This window comes from Lepisma saccharinum, unplaced genomic scaffold, assembly GCF_977018435.1.
Source record: "Lepisma saccharinum unplaced genomic scaffold, izLepSacc3.1 HAP1_SCAFFOLD_459, whole genome shotgun sequence".
Taxonomy (NCBI): Eukaryota; Metazoa; Arthropoda; class Insecta; order Zygentoma; family Lepismatidae; genus Lepisma; species Lepisma saccharinum.
The window spans coordinates 54,996-81,084 of NW_028143154.1; the positions used below are offsets into that span (position 1 = coordinate 54,996).

The 26,089-nt window shown below is 28.6% G+C and overlaps 5 pseudogenes; 2 read left to right on the forward strand and 3 right to left on the reverse strand.

The window, feature by feature from the left end:
* Nucleotides 1-358: 358 nt before the first annotated feature.
* LOC145982862 (NADH-ubiquinone oxidoreductase chain 5 pseudogene) lies at nt 359-2,645 on the reverse strand (annotated as a pseudogene).
* On the forward strand, nt 2,644-4,142 carry LOC145982863 (cytochrome c oxidase subunit 2 pseudogene; annotated as a pseudogene).
* A 995-nt stretch (nt 4,143-5,137) lies between these two features.
* LOC145982857 (cytochrome c oxidase subunit 3 pseudogene) lies at nt 5,138-5,907 on the forward strand (annotated as a pseudogene).
* A 1,060-nt stretch (nt 5,908-6,967) lies between these two features.
* Nucleotides 6,968-13,573, reverse strand: LOC145982864 (NADH-ubiquinone oxidoreductase chain 5 pseudogene; annotated as a pseudogene).
* A 2,324-nt stretch (nt 13,574-15,897) lies between these two features.
* On the reverse strand, nt 15,898-20,315 carry LOC145982866 (NADH-ubiquinone oxidoreductase chain 5 pseudogene; annotated as a pseudogene).
* Between the last annotated feature and the right edge of the window lie 5,774 nt (nt 20,316-26,089).

A 26,089-nucleotide genomic window follows, 5' to 3' on the forward strand; every position in this document is an offset into this window, starting at 1 on the left:
TTTCTTTAGTATAAAATTACATTATCTTTTCATGATAAAGCTGAACTTTAAATAAGTTCAAGAAATGCCTATAGAATTATTTTATCCTTCCTAATAACTTCAATATTATGCTTTATTATAAGCTATATAAACACATATAAATTATTAATAAAATTACTATTAAAAATGAAAATATAAAATAAATATTAAAATAATTAGAATGTATTAATTGGATATTTAAAGAACCACTCCTTATATATTTATAGACTCCCTGTCCCCCCATAAGTTCACTTCATCCATAATCAACAGCCTTAATATATAGACCTCCAGTAATAAATGAACTACCAATTAATCCACCAGAGGATAAATAAGGTAAAAATCATATCCCCCCTAATAAATAATATATTATTTTATTATTAAAAAATGGATAAATTTCGAACAAGAAAGATGTAATATTATACCCAATTCACCCTCCCAATAAAATACATATAATTGCCCCTATTTTCAAACTAAGTGGGATAATAATAACAAAAACAGAAGGAAATATTAATCATATTAACCCAGAACCACCTACAATAGATAAGAATAATAGGCCTAACATACCTTTAAATATGCCTCATCCCCCATCATCTGAAAAGAATTGAAATGATATACCTCTATAAGATTTACCAACTAAAAAATAATTTAATCAAAAACTATAGGCTATAGTTATACCCGTAGAAACTCATAATAAAACAAATATTACTAAATTAAAAGAAGATATACTTAATATTTCCAAAATTAAATCCTTAGAATAAAACCCAGCCAAAAACGGTATTCCACATAAGGCAAGACTAGAAATTATTATACAAGAAATAGTTATTGGTATTTTATTAATTAATTAATTAATTAACGAATATCCTGAACATCCCCTATTACATGAATAACTACACCGGCACATAAAAACAATAAAGACTTAAATATAGCATGTGTCAATAAATGGAAAAATGATAACTCCTTTAACCCCACAGATAATGTTAACATTATTAACCCAAGTTGTCTTAATGTAGATAAAGCAATAATTTTCCTCAAATCATATTCAAAATTAGCACCAACCCCAGCTATAAATATAGTTAACCCTGACAGTAATAAGAGTATCCTACCAAAAACAGTATATATATCAGTATATCTCCAAAACGAATTAATAAATAAACTCCAGCAGTAACCAAAGTAGAAGAATGAACTAATGCAGAAACTGGGGTGGGTGCAGCCATAGCTGCCGGCAATCATGCAGAAAATGGAATTTGTGCACTCTTTGTTATCCCAGCAATAATAATAAATCTAGTAATTAATATTATATCAAAGTCAGAAACTAATCATAAATAATAGATATAATTTCAGCTACCATAATTTAATATTCAAGCAATAGATAATAAAATAAATATATCACCAATTCGGTTAGACAAAGCAATTAATATTCCAGCAGAATAGGAACGAACATTCTGATAATAAATTACTAGGCAGTAAGAAACTAGTCCTAGACCATCCCATCCTAAAATAATTCTAATAATATTAGGAGAAATAATTAAAAACATTATAGACCCGACAAATAATAAAACTAAAATAATAAATCGATTTATATTATAATCCCCTTCTATATAAGAACCTCTATAATTAATAACCATAGAAGAGATATATATAACTAATCCTATAAAAATTAAAGATATTCAATCAAATAATATTGTTATGATAATACTAGAACTATTCAAATTAACAATATTTCACTCAATAAAAATTGTAATATCCCTAATTAAAAATATCATCCCTAATAATAATAAAATTATTCTACAATTTATAAAATAATTGATACTATACTTGTAATAAAAAAATTAAAAAACATTGATCTAAGAACTTTTTAGCTACCAGTAAGTCCACAACTTACTATTCTACTTAAACTACTTAAATAATTTAAATTCAATGAAATATTGGAGAACAAAAAACAATTAAAAAATTTAATGGAAATAAATGACAAAATAATAATAAATATTCACGAATGTTACTTCTTCAGCAAGAAAATACACCAGAGTAGTATATTCCATGTTGAGTGTAAGAATATAAATATAAAGTATAACCAGCACTTAAAAAGGAGAGTAATGCAACACCTACAAAACTAAAGTAGGATCACCCAATAATTCTATTTAATAGACTAATTTCACCCAACAGATTAATAGAAGGGGGGGCAGCTATATTAGTAATTCTCAATATAAATCATCATAAAGATAATCTAGGAATATAACTAATTATCCCCCTATTAATTAATATACTACGACTACCTAATCGTTCATAAGTAATATTTACTAGACAAAATATTCCAGAAGAACAAAGACCATGTGCTACTATTAAAGTAAGACTACCATTTATTCCTCATGCCCCTATAGTTATAATCCCCATCTAAACAAGACCTATATGTGCTACAGATGAATATGCAACCAAAGCCTTTAAATCAATTTGACGTATACAAACAAGACTAATTATTCAAATTCCAACAATGCTAATACCAAATCAAAAAATATTATATTTAACAGCTAATCTCTCAATACAAGAAATAATTCGCAAAATCCCATACCCTCCGAGCTTTAATAAAATCCCAGCCAAAATCATAGACCCACTAACTGGAGCCTCAACATGAGCCCTAGGTAATCACAAATGAACCAAAAATATAGGTATTTTTACTAAAAAGGCAAACACCATTCTAATATATCAATATTAATATATCTAAATATATATATATGTAAACCCCCCACCTTATAATTTAACATAAAAATACCAACCAAAAGAGGTAAAGAAGCAAGTAATGTATAAAAAAGTAAATATACCCCCGCTTGTACTCGTTCTGGCTGATACCCTCACCCTAAAATTAAAAATAAAGTAGGTACTAATGATCCCTCAAAAACAAATAAAATTAAAAAAAAATTATTCTTATAAAAGTTAATAGTAACAATAATAATAAAATAATTAACAAAAATATAAATCTACAAGGATAAAAATAAAAAGATATAATACTATTTCTAGCCACTATTATTAAAAAAATAATTCAAATGCTAAGCAAAATTAAAGAGTAAGACATCACATCTAAGCCAATAAAATAACCAGCCCCCCATACTCCGATACCAAATCATACTATTAATAAAAACAAAAAACAACCAAAAATAATAGAAATTTGAACCACCATTCATAAAGGAGTAAGAGTAAGTAATGCCAGGGTCAGAATATTTCTTGAATCGTGAGTAACTGTAATCTTTGTCTGATTTTTTTTATCCTGTGATAACATACAAGTGCCCGACCAACATTATTTAATCTACTACAAGCATCATCAATTGAATGGTATCAAATGTCACCTCCCTCTGAACATACATATTCAGAACTCCCAATACTACTTACTAACAACTAATTTTTAAGGTGGCAGAGAAGTGCATTGAATTTGAGCTTCAATTATAAGGAATATCCCTTACTTAAAAGTGGCAACCTGAAATCAAGTAGGATTACAAGATAGATCCTCCCCATTAATAGAACAAATAATATTTTTCCATGACCACACAATATTAATTTTAATTATAATTACAGTATTAGTAGGATACTTAATAGCATCATTATTTAATAACAAATTAACAAACCGAATACTTTTAGAAGGACAAACATTAGAAACAATATGAACAATTATACCAGCAATTACCCTAGTTTTTATTGCCCTACCCTCTCTACGTTTATTATACTTATTAGATGAAATTAATCAACCTTCATTGACCCTTAAAACTATTGGACATCAATGATATTGAAGTTATGAATACTCCGATTTTATAAGGGCAGAATTTGACTCATATATATCCCCAACAAATGAAATATCTATAGACTCATTTCGATTATTAGATGTAGATAATCGAACACTATTACCAATTAACATAGATATCCGAGTACTAACTACATCTGCAGATGTATTACACTCATGAGCCATACCATCCATAGGGATTAAAATAGATGCCACCCCAGGACGACTTAACCAGGCAGGAGTAAATATTAGTCGAATTGGCTTATTTTTCGGACAATGTTCAGAAATTTGTGGTTCTAATCATAGATTCATACCAATTATTGTTGAAACTACAACTCACAAATCTTTTATTAATTGACTAATAAAAATTATACAAGAATCATTAGATGACTGAAAAGTAAGTAATGGTCTCTTAAACCACAAAATAGTAATATAACAACTACTTCTAATGAAAAGAGTTAGTTAATCTATAACATAGGAATGTCAAACCTAAATTATCTTTATAGATACTTTTTTATTCCACAAATATACCCATTAAATTGAATTATTCTATTTATAATATTTATATCAATTTATTTTCTATTTATAATCATCAATTATTATAATTATAATAAATTATTAAATAGTAACAACTTTAAAATAGAAAATAAAACCAAAAATTAAATACTGAAAATGATAACAAGATTATTTTCATCATTCGATCCAACATCATCAATTATAAATATATCACTAAATTGAATTAGAACATTCCTGGGATTATTAATAATCCCAGCCCCATTTTGATTAATACAATCACGAACCTCTATATTATATAACATAATAATAATAAAGTTACATGAAGAATTTAAAACATTTTTAGGGATAATTAGTCACCAGGGAAGAACCCTAATATTTATTAGTATATTTTCAATAATCTTATTTAATAATTCAATAGGATTACTACCCTATGTATTTACTAGATCAAGTCACTTAGTATTTACCCTAACCCTGGCCCTACCAATATGATTATCATTTATATTATTTGGGTGAATCAATAATACAAAACATATATTAGCACACCTAGTACCGGAAGGTGTGCCAGCACTATTAATACCAATTATAGTAGGTATTGAAATAATTAGAAATCTAATTCGTCCAATAACTCTATCAGTGCGACTAGCAGCAAACATAATAGTTGGACATTTAATAATATCAATAATTGGAAATACAGGAACAATATTAGAAATTATTGGACTTTCAATATTAATTTTAGCACAAATTATATTAATTATTATAGAAACAGCCGTAGCATTTATCCAATCTTATGTATTTGCCTTATTAATTGTTATTTATTCTAGAGAATCAAAATAAACAATGTCAGCAAACCAAAACCACCCATATCACCTAGTAGATCAAAGCCCATGACCAGCAACAGGAGCTATTAGAGCAATAATATTAACAACAGGGATAATTAGATGATTTCACCAACAAAATATAATTCTATTATCAATAGGAATAACAACTATACTTCTTACAATAATTCAATGATGACGAGATATTTCACGAGAGGGAACATATCAAGGATTACATACAAATCAAGTTATAATAGGACTACGATGGGGCATAATTCTATTTATTATCTCAGAGGTATTATTTTTTGTATCCTTCTTTTGAGCATTTTTCCATAGAAGATTATCCCCAACAATTGAACTGGGGATATTATGACCACCAAGGGGAATTACTCCATTTAACCCAATACAAGTACCTTTATTAAATACAGCAATTTTACTAGCCTCAGGAGTAACAGTAACATGAGCCCATCATGGGTTATTAGAAAAAAACCACTCACATACAACGCAAGCCCTTATATTAACACTAATATTAGGAATATATTTTACTATTCTTCAGGCATATGAATATTATGAATCCCCCTTTACTATCGCTGATGCAGTATATGGATCCACATTCTTTATAGCAACAGGATTTCATGGGTTACATGTTATTATTGGATCAACATTCCTAGGGGTATGTTTAGCTCGACACATCTTATGCCATTTTTCACCAACACAGCACTTCGGATTTGAAGCAGCAGCCTACATTTCGTAGATGTAGTATGATTATTCCTTTATATTTCAATTTACTGATGAGGTAGATAATTTACTTAGTATATTTAAAGTACGCTTAACTTCCAATTAAAAAGATTATAATAAAATAAAGTAAATAATTAATATAATCATAAGTACCTCATTATTAATTATAATAATTACCTCAATTGTAATAATATTATCCACATTACTATCAAAAAAAATAATTACAGACCGAGAAAAAAGATCACCGTTTGAGTGTGGATTTGACCCAAAATCCTCAGCACGAATTCCATTCTCTATAAAATTCTTTCTAATTGCAGTAATTTTTCTAATTTTTGATGTAGAAATTGTATTACTATTACCAATGACAGTTATTATTACTAATTCAAAACTAATATATTGAATATGTGTTAGACTCCTATTCCTATTAATCTTGCTTTTAGGTTTATATCATGAATGAACCCAAGGATCACTAGAATGAGCATGCTAGAGTAATAGTTAATAATAATATTTGAGTTGCATTCAAAAGGTATTGAATAGTTCAATTTACTTTATTGAGCAAGAAGCAAAAGCAATCAGCTTCGACCTGAATAAATTGGTATATATTACCCTTGCTTATTTGACTGAAGCCAAAGGAAGGCGGCATATTAATGTTAATAATAAAATTAGGATTATCTCCTCAGTTAAGGGGTATATTATTAAGTGGGGGCTGCTAACTTCCATCTTTAGTGGTGAAACTCCATTAATACTCTCACACTATTTCTTTAGTATAAAATTACATTATCTTTTCATGATAAAGCTGAACTTTAAATAAGTTCAAGAAATGCCTATAGAATTATTTTATCCTTCCTAATAACTTCAATATTATGCTTTATTATAAGCTATATAAACACATATAAATTATTAATAAAATTACTATTAAAAATGAAAATATAAAATAAATATTAAAATAATTAGAATGTATTAATTGGATATTTAAAGAACCACTCCTTATATATTTATAGACTCCCTGTCCCCCCATAAGTTCACTTCATCCATAATCAACAGCCTTAATATATAGACCTCCAGTAATAAATGAACTACCAATTAATCCACCAGAGGATAAATAAGGTAAAAATCATATCCCCCCTAATAAATAATATATTATTTTATTATTAAAAAATGGATAAATTTCGAACAAGAAAGATGTAATATTATACCCAATTCACCCTCCCAATAAAATACATATAATTGCCCCTATTTTCAAACTAAGTGGGATAATAATAACAAAAACAGAAGGAAATATTAATCATATTAACCCAGAACCACCTACAATAGATAAGAATAATAGGCCTAACATACCTTTAAATATGCCTCATCCCCCATCATCTGAAAAGAATTGAAATGATATACCTCTATAAGATTTACCAACTAAAAAATAATTTAATCAAAAACTATAGGCTATAGTTATACCCGTAGAAACTCATAATAAAACAAATATTACTAAATTAAAAGAAGATATACTTAATATTTCCAAAATTAAATCCTTAGAATAAAACCCAGCCAAAAACGGTACTCCACATAAGGCAAGACTAGAAATTATTATACAAGAAATAGTTATTGGTATTTTATTAATTAATTAATTAATTAACGAATATCCTGAACATCCCCTATTACATGAATAACTACACCGGCACATAAAAACAATAAAGACTTAAATATAGCATGTGTCAATAAATGGAAAAATGATAACTCCTTTAACCCCACAGATAATGTTAACATTATTAACACAAGTTGTCTTAATGTAGATAAAGCAATAATTTTCCTCAAATCATATTCAAAATTAGCACCAACCCCAGCTATAAATATAGTTAACCCTGACAGTAATAAGAGTATCCTACCAAAAACAGTATATATATCAGTATATCTCCAAAACGAATTAATAAATAAACTCCAGCAGTAACCAAAGTAGAAGAATGAACTAATGCAGAAACTGGGGTGGGTGCAGCCATAGCTGCCGGCAATCATGCAGAAAATGGAATTTGTGCACTCTTTGTTATCCCAGCAATAATAATAAATCTAGTAATTAATATTATATCAAAGTCAGAAACTAATCATAAATAATAGATATAATTTCAGCTACCATAATTTAATATTCAAGCAATAGATAATAAAATAAATATATCACCAATTCGGTTAGACAAAGCAGTTAATATTCCAGCAGAATAGGAACGAACATTCTGATAATAAATTACTAGGCAGTAAGAAACTAGTCCTAGACCATCCCATCCTAAAATAATTCTAATAATATTAGGAGAAATAATTAAAAACATTATAGACTCGACAAATAATAAAACTAAAATAATAAATCGATTTATATTATAATCCCCTTATATATAAGAACCTCTATAATTAATAACCATAGAAGAGATATATATAACTAATCCTATAAAAATTAAAGATATTCAATCAAATAATATTGTTATGATAATACTAGAACTATTCAAATTAACAATATTTCACTCAATAAAAATTGTAATATCCCTAATTAAAAATATCATCCCTAATAATAATAAAATTATTCTACAATTTATAAAATAATTGATACTATACTTGTAATAAAAAAATTAAAAAACATTGATCTAAGAACTTTTTAGCTACCAGTAAGTCCACAACTTACTATTCTACTTAAACTACTTAAATAATTTAAATTCAATGAAATATTGGAGAACAAAAAACAATTAAAAAATTTAATGGAAATAAATGACAAAATAATAATAAATATTCACGAATGTTACTTCTTCAGCAAGAAAATACACCAGAGTAGTATATTCCATGTTGAGTGTAAGAATATAAATATAAAGTATAACCAGCACTTAAAAAGGAGAGTAATGCAACACCTACAAAACTAAAGTAGGATCACCCAATAATTCTATTTAATAGACTAATTTCACCCAACAGATTAATAGAAGGGGGGGCAGCTATATTAGTAATTCTCAATATAAATCATCATAAAGATAATCTAGGAATATAACTAATTATCCCCCTATTAATTAATATACTACGACTACCTAATCGTTCATAAGTAATATTTACTAGACAAAATATTCCAGAAGAACAAAGACCATGTGCTACTATTAAAGTAAGACTACCATTTATTCCTCATGCCCCTATAGTTATAATCCCCATCTAAACAAGACCTATATGTGCTACAGATGAATATGCAACCAAAGCCTTTAAATCAATTTGACGTATACAAACAAGACTAATTATTCAAATTCCAACAATGCTAATACCAAATCAAAAAATATTATATTTAACAGCTAATCTCTCAATACAAGAAATAATTCGCAAAATCCCATACCCTCCGAGCTTTAATAAAATCCCAGCCAAAATCATAGACCCACTAACTGGAGCCTCAACATGAGCCCTAGGTAATCACAAATGAACCAAAAATATAGGTATTTTTACTAAAAAGGCAAACACCATTCTAATATATCAATATTAATATATCTAAATATATATATATGTAAACCCCCCACCTTATAATTTAACATAAAAATACCAACCAAAAGAGGTAAAGAAGCAAGTAATGTATAAAAAAGTAAATATACCCCCGCTTGTACTCGTTCTGGCTGATACCCTCACCCTAAAATTAAAAATAAAGTAGGTACTAATGATCCCTCAAAAACAAATAAAATTAAAAAAAAATTATTCTTATAAAAGTTAATATTAACAATAATAATAAAATAATTAACAAAAATATAAATCTACAAGGATAAAAATAAAAAGATATAATACTATTTCTAGCCACTATTATTAAAAAAATAATTCAAATGCTAAGCAAAATTAAAGAGTAAGACATCACATCTAAGCCAATAAAATAACCAGCCCCCCATACTCCGATACCAAATCATACTATTAATAAAAACAAAAAACAACCAAAAATAATAGAAATTTGAACCACCATTCATAAAGAACTATTAAATCTCAAAAGGATTAAAAATATAAAATAAAAAATATATTTTAACATTTCAATAATACAAAAGAATTAAAATAATCATTACCATGAGTACGTGTAACTCATACTATAACAGATAGACCAAGAGCCCCCTCACATACACAAAACGAAATAAATAATAAACAAAAATAAGCTTCTTCCTGATTATTAATAAAATAATAAGTTATATATAAATATAAGGATAACACAATAAATTCAAGTCTTAATAGAGTTACTAATAAGTGCCTACGATGAGAAATATAGCATAAAAATCTAGTAAATAAAATAAATAATATAAATAATACTCTTAACATAAGTTTTTATAGTTTAATAAAAACAATGGTCTTGTAAATCATTAATGAATTAATAATTCTAAAAACATCAAGGAAGATATAATTACATCATCATTAGCTCCCAAAGCCAATATTTTTATTAAACTACCCCTTGATATTAAAATAAAATTAATACTAATTACTGTTATATTACTATTAGCACTAATAATATTATACATAAAACATCCACTGTCTATGGGGATCACACTAATTATACAAACTATTACTGCATGCCTAACAATATCCACATTCTTAAAATCCACATGACTTTCCTATGTATTATTTCTAGTATTTTTAGGAGGAATATTAGTTCTATTTATTTATACAACAAGCTTGGCGCTCGGGAGCAACAAAAGAGATTTTAAATGTGTAGTAAGAAAACATTTCAATACTTAGTATATTACAAATAGAAAGCGTATGGACGCAATAAAATCCTTGTTCGGCAGGAATAATTAACCATCGATTATGCTAAACAAATATATTTTTTGTTTAGCTAGAGCAAGGTCCCAGGAGGATGCAAGAAGCCGTTCCTGTAAAAGTGTATGTTGTACGAAGCGAAGAAACGTGACAAAACCACCACGTATGGAACGCAAACCTGCATATATTTTATATCACACATTTACAGAGCCGTGCCTCGTGAAGTTACAAAAATCCCAACTTCAATGATTCTTTTAGACATGATATAGTTGAAAAAAATATGTTTAAATGCACCAAAAGTGCATCATTATCAGATTATGCATTAAACGTGTTATTGAAATCAACATATTTGTGTAAATTGGGTGCCTCCCCGATGGCGTAGTAATAACGTCGAGGTCTTGTAATCAAGGGTCCCTTCGTTCGATACCAAATGGAGGCACAAAGTGGATCGGATCACACTTTAAACTGTAGGTCGATTCGCGATTTAGCCTATTTGTGAATCAAGGGGACTTGAAACCCAATATCAACCTTAAGAATATTAGAATCCACTAATTCACCCGCAGCTAAGTCAAATTTCACACATCCCTTTTCATCCTCGTTCAAAGACTTCCTGCAATACTCTTGTGCATGTGGGTTGCATCCCACCAGGTGCGACACATGTGAGGAGTTATTCTTTCCCTGTACTGCGTTATTTCTTTTCATAACAGTAAGGCTAAATTCTTGTTTTATCTGAACTTTTTTATCTGAAGGAAACAACTCTCAAGTCTCAACAATTATAATTTTTTGCTTAAATTTCCTATAATTTATACAAACAGTAGCACATATCACGTCCATTGGTGCAACACTGTCAACAGTTAATGTTACTTTCCTCGTCCTAATAAATTTACTTCCAACCAGTGACGGCGCCAGGGAAATGTGACTGGGGGGGCGAAATTCTGGCAACAAAATAATGTAAGGGGGTAGTCACATTAAAAAGCCAGAAAACACTACACATATATATATATATATACATATATAATAATACTTATAATAATGACAATTTTAATAATTATAATAATAATTATAATAATTATTATTATTATTATATTCATGTATGGTGTTTTGTGTTTGTCTTTTATTTAGAGTGGACATTTACTGTCTAAATTTACTTCTTTTTTACTAGTTTATCTCCACATGATTCGTTTTAATAAAGACATTAATTCTTTTTTATTTGTAAGTTGCGTTGTCTCTAGTAGCCTATTTCAGTATTGAAAGACATTCATAATTTTATAATTCATCGTCTTTCTTGAGATGAAACTACTGATATAAATATTTAAGTTATAAGATAATAATATAAATGACGAAAAAATGCCTCGAAGAGTTTAATTTTCTTGCAAAATAAACGTGACGTTGGAACAAATTAATCTTCTTAAGTATTAGAAACAATGTGAGGCATTTAGTGAAGCGTATTTCTCCTGTTGGAGAATTCTGCTCTGTGTGGTTTGGAGAACACATTGCCACCTTTGTTACGTCCAGGACTTGACATTTCTTCTCAATTTCAAGAACAGCCAAATGAGGCAGTTTGCATCCAGCATCCTGTTTCGAGCAAGCCTTTTCAAAGATTTTAAGGACAACCATCTTCGTAATGCTGAAGAGTTTTGGGCAAACTTTTCAGGGAAATGTTATCACAGGATAAAAAAAAATCAGACAAAGATTACAGTTATCTCACGATTCAAGAAATATTCTGACCCTGGCATTACTTACTCTTACCCTACCACTCCAACGTATGTCTGTGCTAAACAATTACAGGCACCTATGGGGTTCGTGGGAAGATGTTCTTCGATTTTGATATATTCGAGAAAGAGCGAACCTGTATCCAATGATTGAAGCGTGGCAGATCCTAAATAGCGTTATTTTACGTGCCCGCGATATGTTTTGATTCGAATTTTAAGTGTAATTTGCATTTTAAGGTTCATGTTCAATACATTTCGAAATAATATATCCTCATTAACTTCAAGAGTATCGAAGAAATTCCCTTTGTTAAGGTTTCCTCAGACTCATCATCTCGAAATTCAAGTCCCTGAATAGTAAGAAACCGCGATGAATCCACAACAACTGACATTTAGTGCCGGGTTTTTTCGATCACCTTTGCTCCAAGGTTCGATACCCAGTGGAGGCACTTTAAGCTAAGTCCCGATTGACTTTTCTGTGCATAAAATGGACTTAAAACACAAAATCAACCAACCAATCAAATCTTGAATCAACTTTGAATGTATTTTAATAATTAGCGTTGTCACTAACGACCACGATTAGAATAATTTGCGCGTACTACAGATGATGTCTTGTGGTCCTGAAAATATTCGTGATGTTTTAAAACCATCCACATTCAACACTTTTTCCCAGTTCTTAAAACATTTTAAAACTTAGGTTAATCTCGACGATTATAGGACATAAATGAATGAGAAATCACCTATGCCCAGGTCGGCACTCGAATCTTGAACGAAAGTCACATACACATAGCTACATATATACTAAACAAATTAACATTTGTTAATCAAGTTGGTATTATAAACAGGAAAGTGATATCATGCAGAATACACCACTTTGAAAAGGTGAAAATCGTCATATACTTATAAATGAACTCTCTTTATTATTTGATATTTAATTAACTTCAGTTGGAGGGCCCGGGAGAGGGCGAAGTGGCGCCCCCTGCCTCCTCTGGCGTCGTCACTGCTTCCAACCCTCTAATAACTTCGCTGCTGATAGCCTCACCTTCGAAATGGAAGCTTGTGTGTCGGCGAAAAATACAAAGAACTTGTGTTCACTGTCCCTCTTGCATTCAAAGTTTGCCGTTTTCCTTTTCAGCTTTTCCTGCAAAACTTCCTGTCAGCAAGCAAAGCAAATTACAGAATTTTTATTGCCCCTCCCTTGCATCAACTTTCATTCCTACTTTAGGCCTGGATTTATGGCACTTACCCGCTACTGCAGGTTTGCCCCCTGAATGAACGGTGTCCATTGTTTAAAGCAAAACCTCTGTCAGTGGGAAGCGGCGAAAAATAGTCACGGAAAACGCCCTGGCCGTAAACAGACTCCCGCCACCCTAACATTGCTGTCAGCTTCCCTCTGAAGTTTGATAAAACTACTTTGTGAAATTTGTTTAGTAACGATTGAAAATGTTGACAGTAGATACTACATGTATTTTGCTAATAAACTTGAAGGCTAAATTTACAGAATAAAAAGAACAGTTACAACATTCCTTCATTTGATTCACAGAAAAGCTAATCGGAACTGGACCCACACTTTAAAATGGGATTCAAATCACTATGTTCCTTCACCGGTTATCGAACCCGGCACCCCTTGATTACAAGGTGAAGTGCTACCACTGTACCATCGGGGAGTCCCAAAAGAACAAAGTTTCCTTCTACGACGATTATACAGAAGTTAGTGCACTTCCTTCATATGAAATCTATTCTATATCAGGCTCAGTATTTCGTTATTACAATCCAAGGAATAGTATTCAACTTAAATAAGAAATAAATACATAAAAAAGCATTCTAAATAATCTTCAAACAGACGTAAAAAATCGAATGTCTCGTCTGGAAAACGAGACGAGAAATTCGAAAGTAATCATATAAAATATTTCATTTAAGGATTACTTAGATACAAACCTCTCACATTAGATAACATTTTGTCCTTAGGTTCTTGAGAACTTCGTGTCTCAGCAAAGAAATAAGGATTATGAAATTTTTCCGAGTTTTCTGTGACTGCACAAAAAACAAAGACGGGCTTAATACAAGGAAATCGTATAGACGATTTTATTTAAGGATTACTTAGATACAAACCTCACACATTCGATAATATTTTGTCCATAGTTTCTTATGAATTTCGTGTCTCAGCGAAGAAGTAAGAATTAAAATATATTTCCCTGGTTTTCCGTGATGGTACAAAAATTGAAAATGAGCTTAAGAGAAAGTAGTCATATAGGAGATTTTATTTATGGATTGCCTAGATACAACCCTTACACAGTCGATAAGATTTGGTCCATAATTTCTTGTGAACTTCGTGATTCAGCGAGGAAGTAAGAATTTAAAAATATTTCCAGGGTTTTCCCTGAATGTACGTACAAAAATAAAAAACGGACTTAATAGAAAGTAATCATATAAATGATTTTATTTAAAGATTACCTAGATACAAACCTCACACACTCGATATTGGTCCAGAGTTTCTTATGAATTCTATGTCTCAGCCAAGAAGTAAGAATTTAAAAAAATTTCCCGAGTTTTCCCTGATGTACAAAAATAAAGTACGGGTTTAATAGAAAGTAATCATATGGAAGATTTTATTTCAAGACTAACTGGATACAAACCCTACACACTCAACAATATTTTGTCCATAGTTTCTTCTGAACCTCGTGTCTCAGCGAAGAAATAAGAATTAAGAAATATTTCCCGTGTTTTGTTGACGGTACAAAAAAACGGGCTTCATAGTAAGTAATTGTGTAGAAGATTTTATTTAAGTATTACTTAGATACAAACTCCACACATTCGATAATATCTGGTAAATAATTTCTTGTGAACTGCGTATCGTAACGAGGAAGTAAAAGTTAAAAAAACATATTTACCGCATTTTCCGCCACCTTACAAAGATTGAAAAAAGGCTTAATATAAAGTAATCATATAGGATACTTTATTTATAGATTACTTATATACGAACCTCGGATACTCGATAAGATTTCGTCCATAGTTTCTTGTGAACTTTGTCTCAATTGTAATAATATTATCCACATTACTATCAAAAAAAATAATTACAGACCGAGAAAAAAGATCACCGTTTGAGTGTGGATTTGACCCAAAATCCTCAGCACGAATTCCATTCTCTATAAAATTCTTTCTAATTGCATTAATTTTTCTAATTTTTGATGTAGAAATTGTATAACTATTACCAATAACAGTTATTATTACTAATTCAAAACTAATATATTGAATATGTGTTAGACTCCTATTCCTATTAATCTTGCTTTTAGGTTTATATCATGAATGAACCCAAGGATCACTAGAATGAGCATGCTAGAGTAAATAACTTCAATATTATGCTTTATTATAAGCTATATAAACACATATAAATTATTAATAAAATTACTATTAAAAATGAAAATATAAAATAAATATTAAAATAATTAGAATGTATTAATTGGATATTTAAAGAACCACTCCTTATATATTTATAGACTCCCTGTCCCCCCATAAGTTCACTTCATCCATAATCAACAGCCTTAATATATAGACCTCCAGTAATAAATGAACTACCAATTAATCCACCAGAGGATAAATAAGGTAAAAATCATATCCCCCCTAATAAATAATATATTATTTTATTATTAAAAAATGGATAAATTTCGAACAAGAAAGATGTAATATTATACCCAATTCACCCTCCCAATAAAATACATATAATTGCCCCTATTTTCAAACTAAGTGGGATAATAATAACAAAAACAGAAGGAAATATTAATCATATTAACCCAGAACCACCTACAATAGATAAGAATAATAGGCCTAACATACCTTTAAATATGCCTCATCCCCCATCATCTGAAAAGAATTGAAATGATATACCTCTATAAGATTTACCAACTAAATAATAATTTAATCGAAAACTATAGGCTATAGTTATACCCGTAGAAACTCATAATATAACAAATATTACTAAATTAAAAGAAGATATACTTAATATTTCCAAAATTAAATCCTTAGAATAAAACCCAGCCAAAAACGGTATTCCACATAAGGCAAGACTAGAAATTATTATACAAGAAATAGTTATTGGTATTTTATTAATTAGACCCCCCATACAACGAATATCCTGAACATCCCCTATTACATGAATAACTACACCGGCACATAAAAACAATAAAGACTTAAATATAGCATGTGTCAATAAATGGAAAAATGATAACTCCTTTAACCCCACAGATAATGTTAACATTATTAACCCAAGTTGTCTTAATGTAGATAAAGCAATAATTTTCCTCAAATCATATTCAAAATTAGCACCAACCCCAGCTATAAATATAGTTAACCCTGACAGTAATAAGAGTATCCTACCAAAAACAGTATATATATCAGTATATCTCCAAAACGAATTAATAAATAAACTCCAGCAGTAACCAAAGTAGAAGAATGAACTAATGCAGAAACTGGGGTGGGTGCAGCCATAGCTGCCGGCAATCATGCAGAAAATGGAATTTGTGCACTCTTTGTTATCCCAGCAATAATAATAAATCTAGTAATTAATATTATATCAAAGTCAGAAACTAATCATAAATAATAGATATAATTTCAGCTACCATAATTTAATATTCAAGCAATAGATAATAAAATAAATACATCACCAATTCGGTTAGACAAAGCAGTTAATATTCCAGCAGAATAGGAACGAACATTCTGATAATAAATTACTAGGCAGTAAGAAACTAGTCCTAGACCATCCTATCCTAAAATAATTCTAATAATATTAGGAGAAATAATTAAAAACATTATAGACCCGACAAATAATAAAACTAAAATAATAAATCGATTTATATTATAATCCCCTTCTATATAAGAACCTCTATAATTAATAACCATAGAAGAGATATATATAACTAATCCTATAAAAATTAAAGATATTCAATCAAATAATATTGTTATGATAATACTAGAACTATTCAAATTAACAATATTTCACTCAATAAAAATTGTAATATCCCTAATTAAAAATATTATCCCTAATAATAATAAAATTATTCTACTAATTAATAAAATAATTGATACTATACTTGTAATAAAAAAATTAAAAACCATTGATCTAAGAACTTTTTAGCTACCAGTAAGTCCACAACTTACTATTCTACTTAAACTACTTAAATAATTTAAATTCAATGAAATATTGGAGAACAAAAAACAATTAAAAAATTTAATGGAAATAAATGACAAAATAATAATAAATATTCACGAATGTTACTTCTTCAGCAAGAAAATACACCAGAGTAGTATATTCCATGTTGAGTGTAAGAATATAAATATAAAGTATAACCAGCACTTAAAAAGGAGAGTAATGCAACACCTACAAAACTAAAGTAGGATCACCCAATAATTCTATTTAATAGACTAATTTCACCCAACAGATTAATAGAATGGGGGGCAGCTATATTAGTAATTCTCAATATAAATCATCATAAAGATAATCTAGGAATATAACTAATTATCCCCCTATTAATTAATATACTACGACTACCTAATCGTTCATAAGTAATATTTACTAGACAAAATATTCCAGAAGAACAAAGACCATGTGCTACTATTAAAGTAAGACTACCATTTATTCCTCATGCCCCTATAGTTATAATCCCCATCAAAACAAGACCTATATGTGCTACAGATGAATATGCAACCAAAGCCTTTAAATCAATTTGACGTATACAAACAAGACTAATTATTCAAATTCCAACAATGCTAATACCAAATCAAAAAATATTATATTTAACAGCTAATCTCTCAATACAAGAAATAATTCGCAAAATCCCATACCCTCCGAGCTTTAATAAAATCCCAGCCAAAATCATAGACCCACTAACTGGAGCCTCAACATGAGCCCTAGGTAATCACAAATGAACCAAAAATATAGGTATTTTTACTAAAAAGGCAAACACCATTCTAATATATCAATATTAATATATCTAAATATATATATATATATAAACCCCCCACCTTATAATTTAACATAAAAATACCAACCAAAAGAGGTAAAGAAGCAAGTAATGTATAAAAAAGTCAATATACCCCCGCTTGTACTCGTTCTGGCTGATACCCTCACCCTAAAATTAAAAATAAAGTAGGTACTAATGATCCCTCAAAAAACAAATAAAATTAAAAAAAAAGTATTCTTATAAAAGTTAATATTAACAATAATAATAAAATAATTAACAAAAATATAAATCTACAAGGATAAAAGTAAATAGATATAATACTATTTCTAGCCACTATTATTAAAAAAATAATTCAAATGCTAAGCAAAATTAAAGAGTAAGACATCACATCTAAGCCAATAAAATAACCAGCCCCCCATACTCCGATACCAAATCATACTATTAATAAAAACAAAAACAACCAAAAATAATAGAAATTTGAACCACCATTCATAAAGAACTATTAAATCTCAAAAGGATTAAAAATATAAAATAAAAAATATATTTTAACATTTCAATAATACAAAAGAATTAAAATAATCATTACCATGAGTACGTGTAACTGATACTATAACAGATAGACCAAGAGCCCCCTCACATACACAAAACGAAATAAATAATAAACAAAAATAAGCTTCTTCCTGATTATTAATAAAATAATAAGTTATATATAAATATAAGGATAACACAATAAATTCAAGTCTTAATAGAGTTACTAATAAGTGCCTACGTTGAGAAATAAAGCATAAAAATCTAGTAAATAAAATAAATAATATAAATAATACTCTTAACATAAGTTTTTATAGTTTAATAAAAACAATGGTCTTGTAAATCATTAATGAATTAATAATTCTAAAAACATCAAGGAAGATATAATTACATCATCATTAGCTCCCAAAGCCAATATTTTTATTAAACTACCCCTTGATATTAAAATACAATTAATACTAATTACTGTTATATTAATATTAGCACTAATAATATTATATATAAAACATCCACTATCTATGGGGATCACACTAATTATACAAATTATTACTGCATGCCTAACAATATCCACATTTTTAAAATCCACATGACTTTCCTATGTATTATTTCTAGTATTTTTAGGAGGAATATTAGTTCTATTTATTTATACAACAAGACTTACACCAAATGAAATATTTAAAATAAGAACAAAAATAATAATTATGAGTGTAACTTTAATATTATTATGTTTATTTATATTAATAATAATAGACCCATTATTAACCCCCTCAATACTACAAAATATAGATACTTATACAACCTGAAGAAGTACACCACCCTTACCAGGAATAAAATTATACAACGAATCCATTATAATAATAACTACTATAACAGTAGTATATCTATTTATTACATTAATTGCAATTGTAAAAATTACTAGACTTTCACATGGGCCTCTAAAAATAATTAAATAATTACAAATGACAAAACCAGCACGGATTTATCACCCTCTACTCAAATTAGCAAATAATGCATTAGTAGACTTGCCAGCCCCACTAAATATTTCCTATTGATGAAATTTTGGCTCACTCATAGGAATATGTCTTTCAATCCAAATCTTAACAGGTCTTTTTTTAGCAATACATTATATTTCAAGAACAGATTTAGCCTTTTCTAGAGTAATACACATCTGCCGAGATGTGAATTATGGGTGAATACTACGAACTATTCATGCTAATGGCGCCTCCATATTTTTTATTTGTATATATATACATGTTGGACGAGGAATATATTATGGATCCTACTTATATTTTCACACATGATCTATTGGGGTTATAATTATATTAGCAACAATAGCAACAGCATTTGCTGGATATGTATTACCATGAGGGCAAATATCATTTTGAGGTGCCACAGTAATTACTAATTTACTCTCGGCAATTCCATATTTAGGGACTACGTTAGTCCAATGAATTTGGGGGGGATTTGCAGTAGATAGTGCTACACTAACTCGATTCTTCGCCTTTCATTTTTTATTACCATTTATTTTAATAGCAATATCCATAATTCATCTACTTTTCTTGCATCAAACTGGGTCTAATAATCCACTATCTATTAATAGCAACATGGATAAAATTCCATTCCACCCATACTTCTCAATAAAAGATATATTAGGGTTTATACTTATAATTTTAAGACTAATACAACTCTCATTAATATTTCCAACAACCCTAGGAGACCCTGAAAACTTTACCCCTGCAAATCCACTTGTAACCCCAGTACACATTCAACCAGAGTGATACTTTCTGTTTGCATACGCCATTCTACGATCAATCCCAAATAAGCTTGGAGGAGTAGTAGCACTAGTATTATCTATTATAATTTTATTTATTATACCAATACACCATAAAAGAAATTTTCGTGGACTACAATTTTATCCATTAAATCAAGTATTATTTTGATTAATATTTGCAACCTTTATTTTATTAACCTGAATTGGAGCCCGACCCGTAGAAACTCCATAAATAAAATTATAATAGATAATACTAGTGCTACTACTGGGCAAGTATTAACAATTATATATTTTATATATTTCATTATATCCCCAGCAACCCTACTACTATGAGATAAAATCTTAAAAAAATGACTTCTTGACTGAAACTTTAAGTGTATGTCTTGAAAACATAAAATAGAATATAAATATTCTAGAAGTCTTCACATTCTAATTATTATGCAACTAAATATAAATTGATACAATCAACCCCCTAAAACTAACAAAAAAAATAAATAATTTAAAGAAACCGGAAGAAAACTTTTTCAAGCTAAATATATAAGTTTATCATAACGAAATCGTGGTAGTGTCCCTCGAATTCAAATATAAATAAATCCTAAAAAAATAACCCTTAAGTAAAAAAAATAAGAAAAGTGGTATCCCCCCAACAATAAAATTCTAAATAAAACACTTATAAATAAAATACTAGCATATTCAGATATAAAAATTAAAGCAAATCCACCAGCGCTATACTCAACATTAAACCCAGAAACAAGTTCAGATTCCCCCTCAGCAAAATCAAAAGGAGTCCGGTTAGTTTCAGCTAAACAAGAACTCAATCAGGCTAACGCCAACGGTAAAGCAATAAAGATAAACCATAAATAATCCTGAAAAACATTAAATAAAAGTAAATTATAGCCACCAATTAAAAAAATAAAAGATAGTAAAATTAATACTAATCTAACCTCATAAGAAATAGTTTGAGCAACGGCTCGAAGACCCCCAAGTAACGCATAATTAGAATTAGATGCCCACCCAGCAGATATTACTCTATACACTCCTATTCTCATACAACATAAAAAGAAAAATACCCCCAAATAAAAATTAAATAATAAGGTGTGATATGGAAAAACAACCAAAGACAAAAATAAACTAAAAACTGGAGATATATAATATGGATAATAGTTTCTCAAAGTAGGTAATGTTTGCTCCTTAGTAAATAATTTAACTGCATCAGCAAAAGGCTGAAAAATACCACAAATCCCAACCCGATTAGGCCCCTTACGAATTTGAATATAACCTAAAACCCTGCGCTCAAATAAAGTAAAAAAAGCAACTCTAATTAAAACACATACAACTAAAATAATAAAAGAAATAACTCCAATAAATAAATCTGATATCATCTACTATAAAAAGAAATTTATCTTCATTATTGAATTCTAAATTCAATGCACTTCTCTGCCATAATAGTAATTATTATTAATCAATATTATATATATAATATAAGTATTTGGTCCTTTCGTACTAAAACACTTTTAATATTAAGAGATAGAAACCAACCTGGCTCACGCCGGTTTGAACTCAGATCATGTAAGAAATTAAAGGTCGAACAGACCATCAAATTTGAAATGCTACCCCCAAATGATATCTTAATCCAACATCGAGGTCGCAACCCCTCCTGTCGATATGATCTCTCAAGAAAGATTACGCTGTTATCCCTAAGGTAACTTATTCTTTAAATCACTAAAAATGGATCCAAATAACAAAAATTATTGAATATTAAATAAAAAAGAGCTAATTATTATCTTCCCATCACCCCAACAAAATACTATTTAATAATATATATAATTATATTACTAATTAAAACATCATTAAAATAATATAAAGATCTATAGGGTCTTATCGTCCCCTTAAAAAAATAAAGCCTTTTCACTCTAAAGTAAAATTATATATTAATTAACTAAAGACAGTCTATTCCTCGTCCAACCATTCATTCTAGCCCCCAATTAAAAGACTAATGATTATGCTACCTTCGCACGGTCAAAATACCGCGGCCATTAAACAAATGTCATTGGGCAGGTTATACTTCATATAAAAAATCATGAAAAGATGTTTTTGATAAACAGGCGAGAATAAATTTTGCCTAATTCCTTTAATTAATTAAGTAAATATACTAATAGAATCATAATTTCAAAATAAAACCAATTAAAACATATAATTAAGTAAGCAAGTAAAACCAAACTAAATTTTTAATAAAATTTCAAATAAATTATAACAAAATTACAAAAATTAGCAATCCCCAAACCAATAAATATAATAGTTTAATATAAAGTTATAACCAACATATTAACCAGAAGCACATCCCCCTAGTCATAACTAGACATTAATATTATAATATATATATATTAATATAAAAAATATTAAAATGCAAAGCTATATTAAATATAATTCCCTAATAACTAGATATAAGGTAAGTCGAATAACATTTTATTACAAATAACAATTTTAACAGAAAAATATAACACTTATACCTTAAAATTATTGTGCTAGCTCCTCACCCTTCGAGAAAATAGAATATTCAATTAAAATTTAATCCTCCCTGATACAAAAGGTACGATTATTGACATCTCCTATAATAAAAATCAATATTTCATATATTTAATAAATCCCAACACTGTACTAATAACCTATAACAAACTAATTCATATACACTAAGTATATAACCAACCCCAATAAAATTACTTTTCATAACAAATCAACTTATAAACTAAATTCAAATAGTAATAAAATTTCTATCAAAATATGTCGAATTGCACGACTAACTACTCAATGTAAATGAATATTCTAACTAACAGAAATATTTTGATATTATATTCAAACTAGGTACACCTTCCGGTACACCTACTATGTTACGACTTATCTCACCTATATAAATGAGAGCGACGGGCGATGTGTGCATGCCCTAGAGCTAATAAACCAAAATGTTATTCTAAAACAAAATTACAATTAAATCCAATTTCAAATATAATTTCAATATATTATCCAAATCAACATAATGTAACCCATCTCCACCCACTAATAAGCTGCACCTTGACCTGAAATATATTTCAACAGAAAAAAAGAATATATATATTTAAATATTCAAATTACGGTGGTATACAAACTGATACTTTACAATAATAGGTCAAATAAAACGCGGAATATCGATTACGGGACAGGTTCCTCTAAATAGAATAAAGCACCGCCAAATTCTTTGAGTTTCAAGATCATAACTAATACTACTCAAACCAAATTTACAATGATAATAATAGGGTATCTAATCCTAGTTTAACATATCACCTTTATAGAATTAATAAAAATAAAGAACAAATTATATTAAAAATTTCACCTAATAAATAAAATATAAACAACCAAAAATCAATTATTACTACAATTAAGCCAACAACTCTCCACTTATGTCCCCACGTCTAACCGCGGCAGCTGGCACGAATTTAGCCGGACAAAATAAATATTAAAATTTAAAATCCTGTAATCTAATTTACATTAAAATTAAACAAAACCACACACTGCGAACTAAATTCAAATACACCGTCTCAACCCATAAAAAATTGGCGGAAATTTTCCCTCTCTTTAATAAATACATATGTAAAATTTAACTAGGGAATTTTAAGCTAGAATAAAACTTTAGTTCTAAAATATAAAGAGAGGTTCTTTATTATTATATAGTATGTATTATATTAAATTAAATTATAATTAGAAATTATCTCACGAAAATTTCCTCCCTTTTTATTTTTACTCACTTTCCCATACTATATAGAACACAATTTTTTTTTCCTCAAAATTGTGTTCTATATAGATATATTAACTTCTTTTTTCTCTAGACTCAATAAGTATTAAAATGACATGTTAATTAAGTCAATTACTTTAAGTTAGACTACAAAAACTTAAAAAAAATTGGATAAAATTAAAAAGGATTCTGAAGTATTTTATATTATTTAATAAATAGGTTCTACTTATTGATCATAACAATAAAAGTCTAATAAATAGTATTATTAACCCACTATTATAACTTATATATAAATAAGATGTCTGAAAAAGGATTACCATGATAGGGTAAAGTATACATGAAATTTAACATGTTCTTATTAATTTATTTGTAACAAAAATGAATTTTTATAATTAAAAGAATTAAACTTTCTCCAATGGTATCAAACCCCATAGTGCATCATACACCAAAATATAATAAAAAGGTAAGCTAATTAAGCTAGAGGGCTCATACCCCACATATGAAGGTCTATAATTAATCCTTCCCTTTTTAATGCTCACAACCCCCAAGAAAATAATATTCCTATTGACCCCCACAATAGGAACCCTCCTTTCTATTTCTTCCACCTCATGATATGCAGCCTGAATAGGCTTAGAAATTAATCTAATATCTTTTATCCCATTAATTTCTACACCAAATAATCAACGAAATACTTCCTAATTCAAGCATTAGCATCATCAATAATTTTGGCTGCAGCATTAATTATAATTAATGCTGCAAACTTCAATATACAGATCCAGCTTTTAACCATAGCTTTATTAATAAAAATAGGAGCTGCTCCATTTCACATTTGAATACCAGAAGTTATAGAAGGAATAACATGAATTAACTGCCTAGTAATAACAACTATTCAAAAAATTGCTCCATCAACATTGCTTAGTTATGTAATTGACAATTTAAACATAATTTTAATTTTAACAATTAGAACATCAGCAATTATTGGAGCAATTGGAGGATTAAATCAAACCTCGTTACGAAAAATTATAGCCTTTTCATCAATTAACCACATATCATGAATTATTCTAAGAATAACATCAGAAGATAATACCTGGTTAACATATTTACTACTATACATCCTTATAACTACCTCTACCATTATGTTATTTTCAATAAACAAAACATACTACGTCCATCAACTGTTTATATTAAAACTTCCGCCCATTAAAAAAATATCTTTATTCATATCAATATTATCTCTTGGTGGACTACCACCTCTACTAGGGTTTTTACCAAAATGGATAGTCATTATCCAAACAACCAACTTTAAGCAATTAATTATAATTATAATCCTAATTAGCATATCGTTGCTAACCTTATATTATTACTTACGAACCTCACTTACATCAATTTTAATAAATTATAAAACTAATATATGGAATATCATTACTTAAAATTAAAAGAACAAGTATTATCAGTAGTTACAATTTTTCTCTCAGTATGTGGACTACCTATAATCCAACCAATTTACATATCTCTATAAAATCTTTATAAGGTCTTAAGTTAATTTTAAACTAATGACCTTCAAAGTCATAAATAAGGGGTACTCTTTTAGGCCTTAATACATATATGTATCACCCTGAAATTGCAGTTCAAAATTATTATTCTTAACTATAAAGCCAAAATTTAATGAGAGAGTTTTAAACTCACAAATAAATTTACAGTTTATCACCTATAACTTCAGTCATCTCATTCTTGCAACGATGATTATTTTCTACTAACCATAAAGATATTGGTACAATAT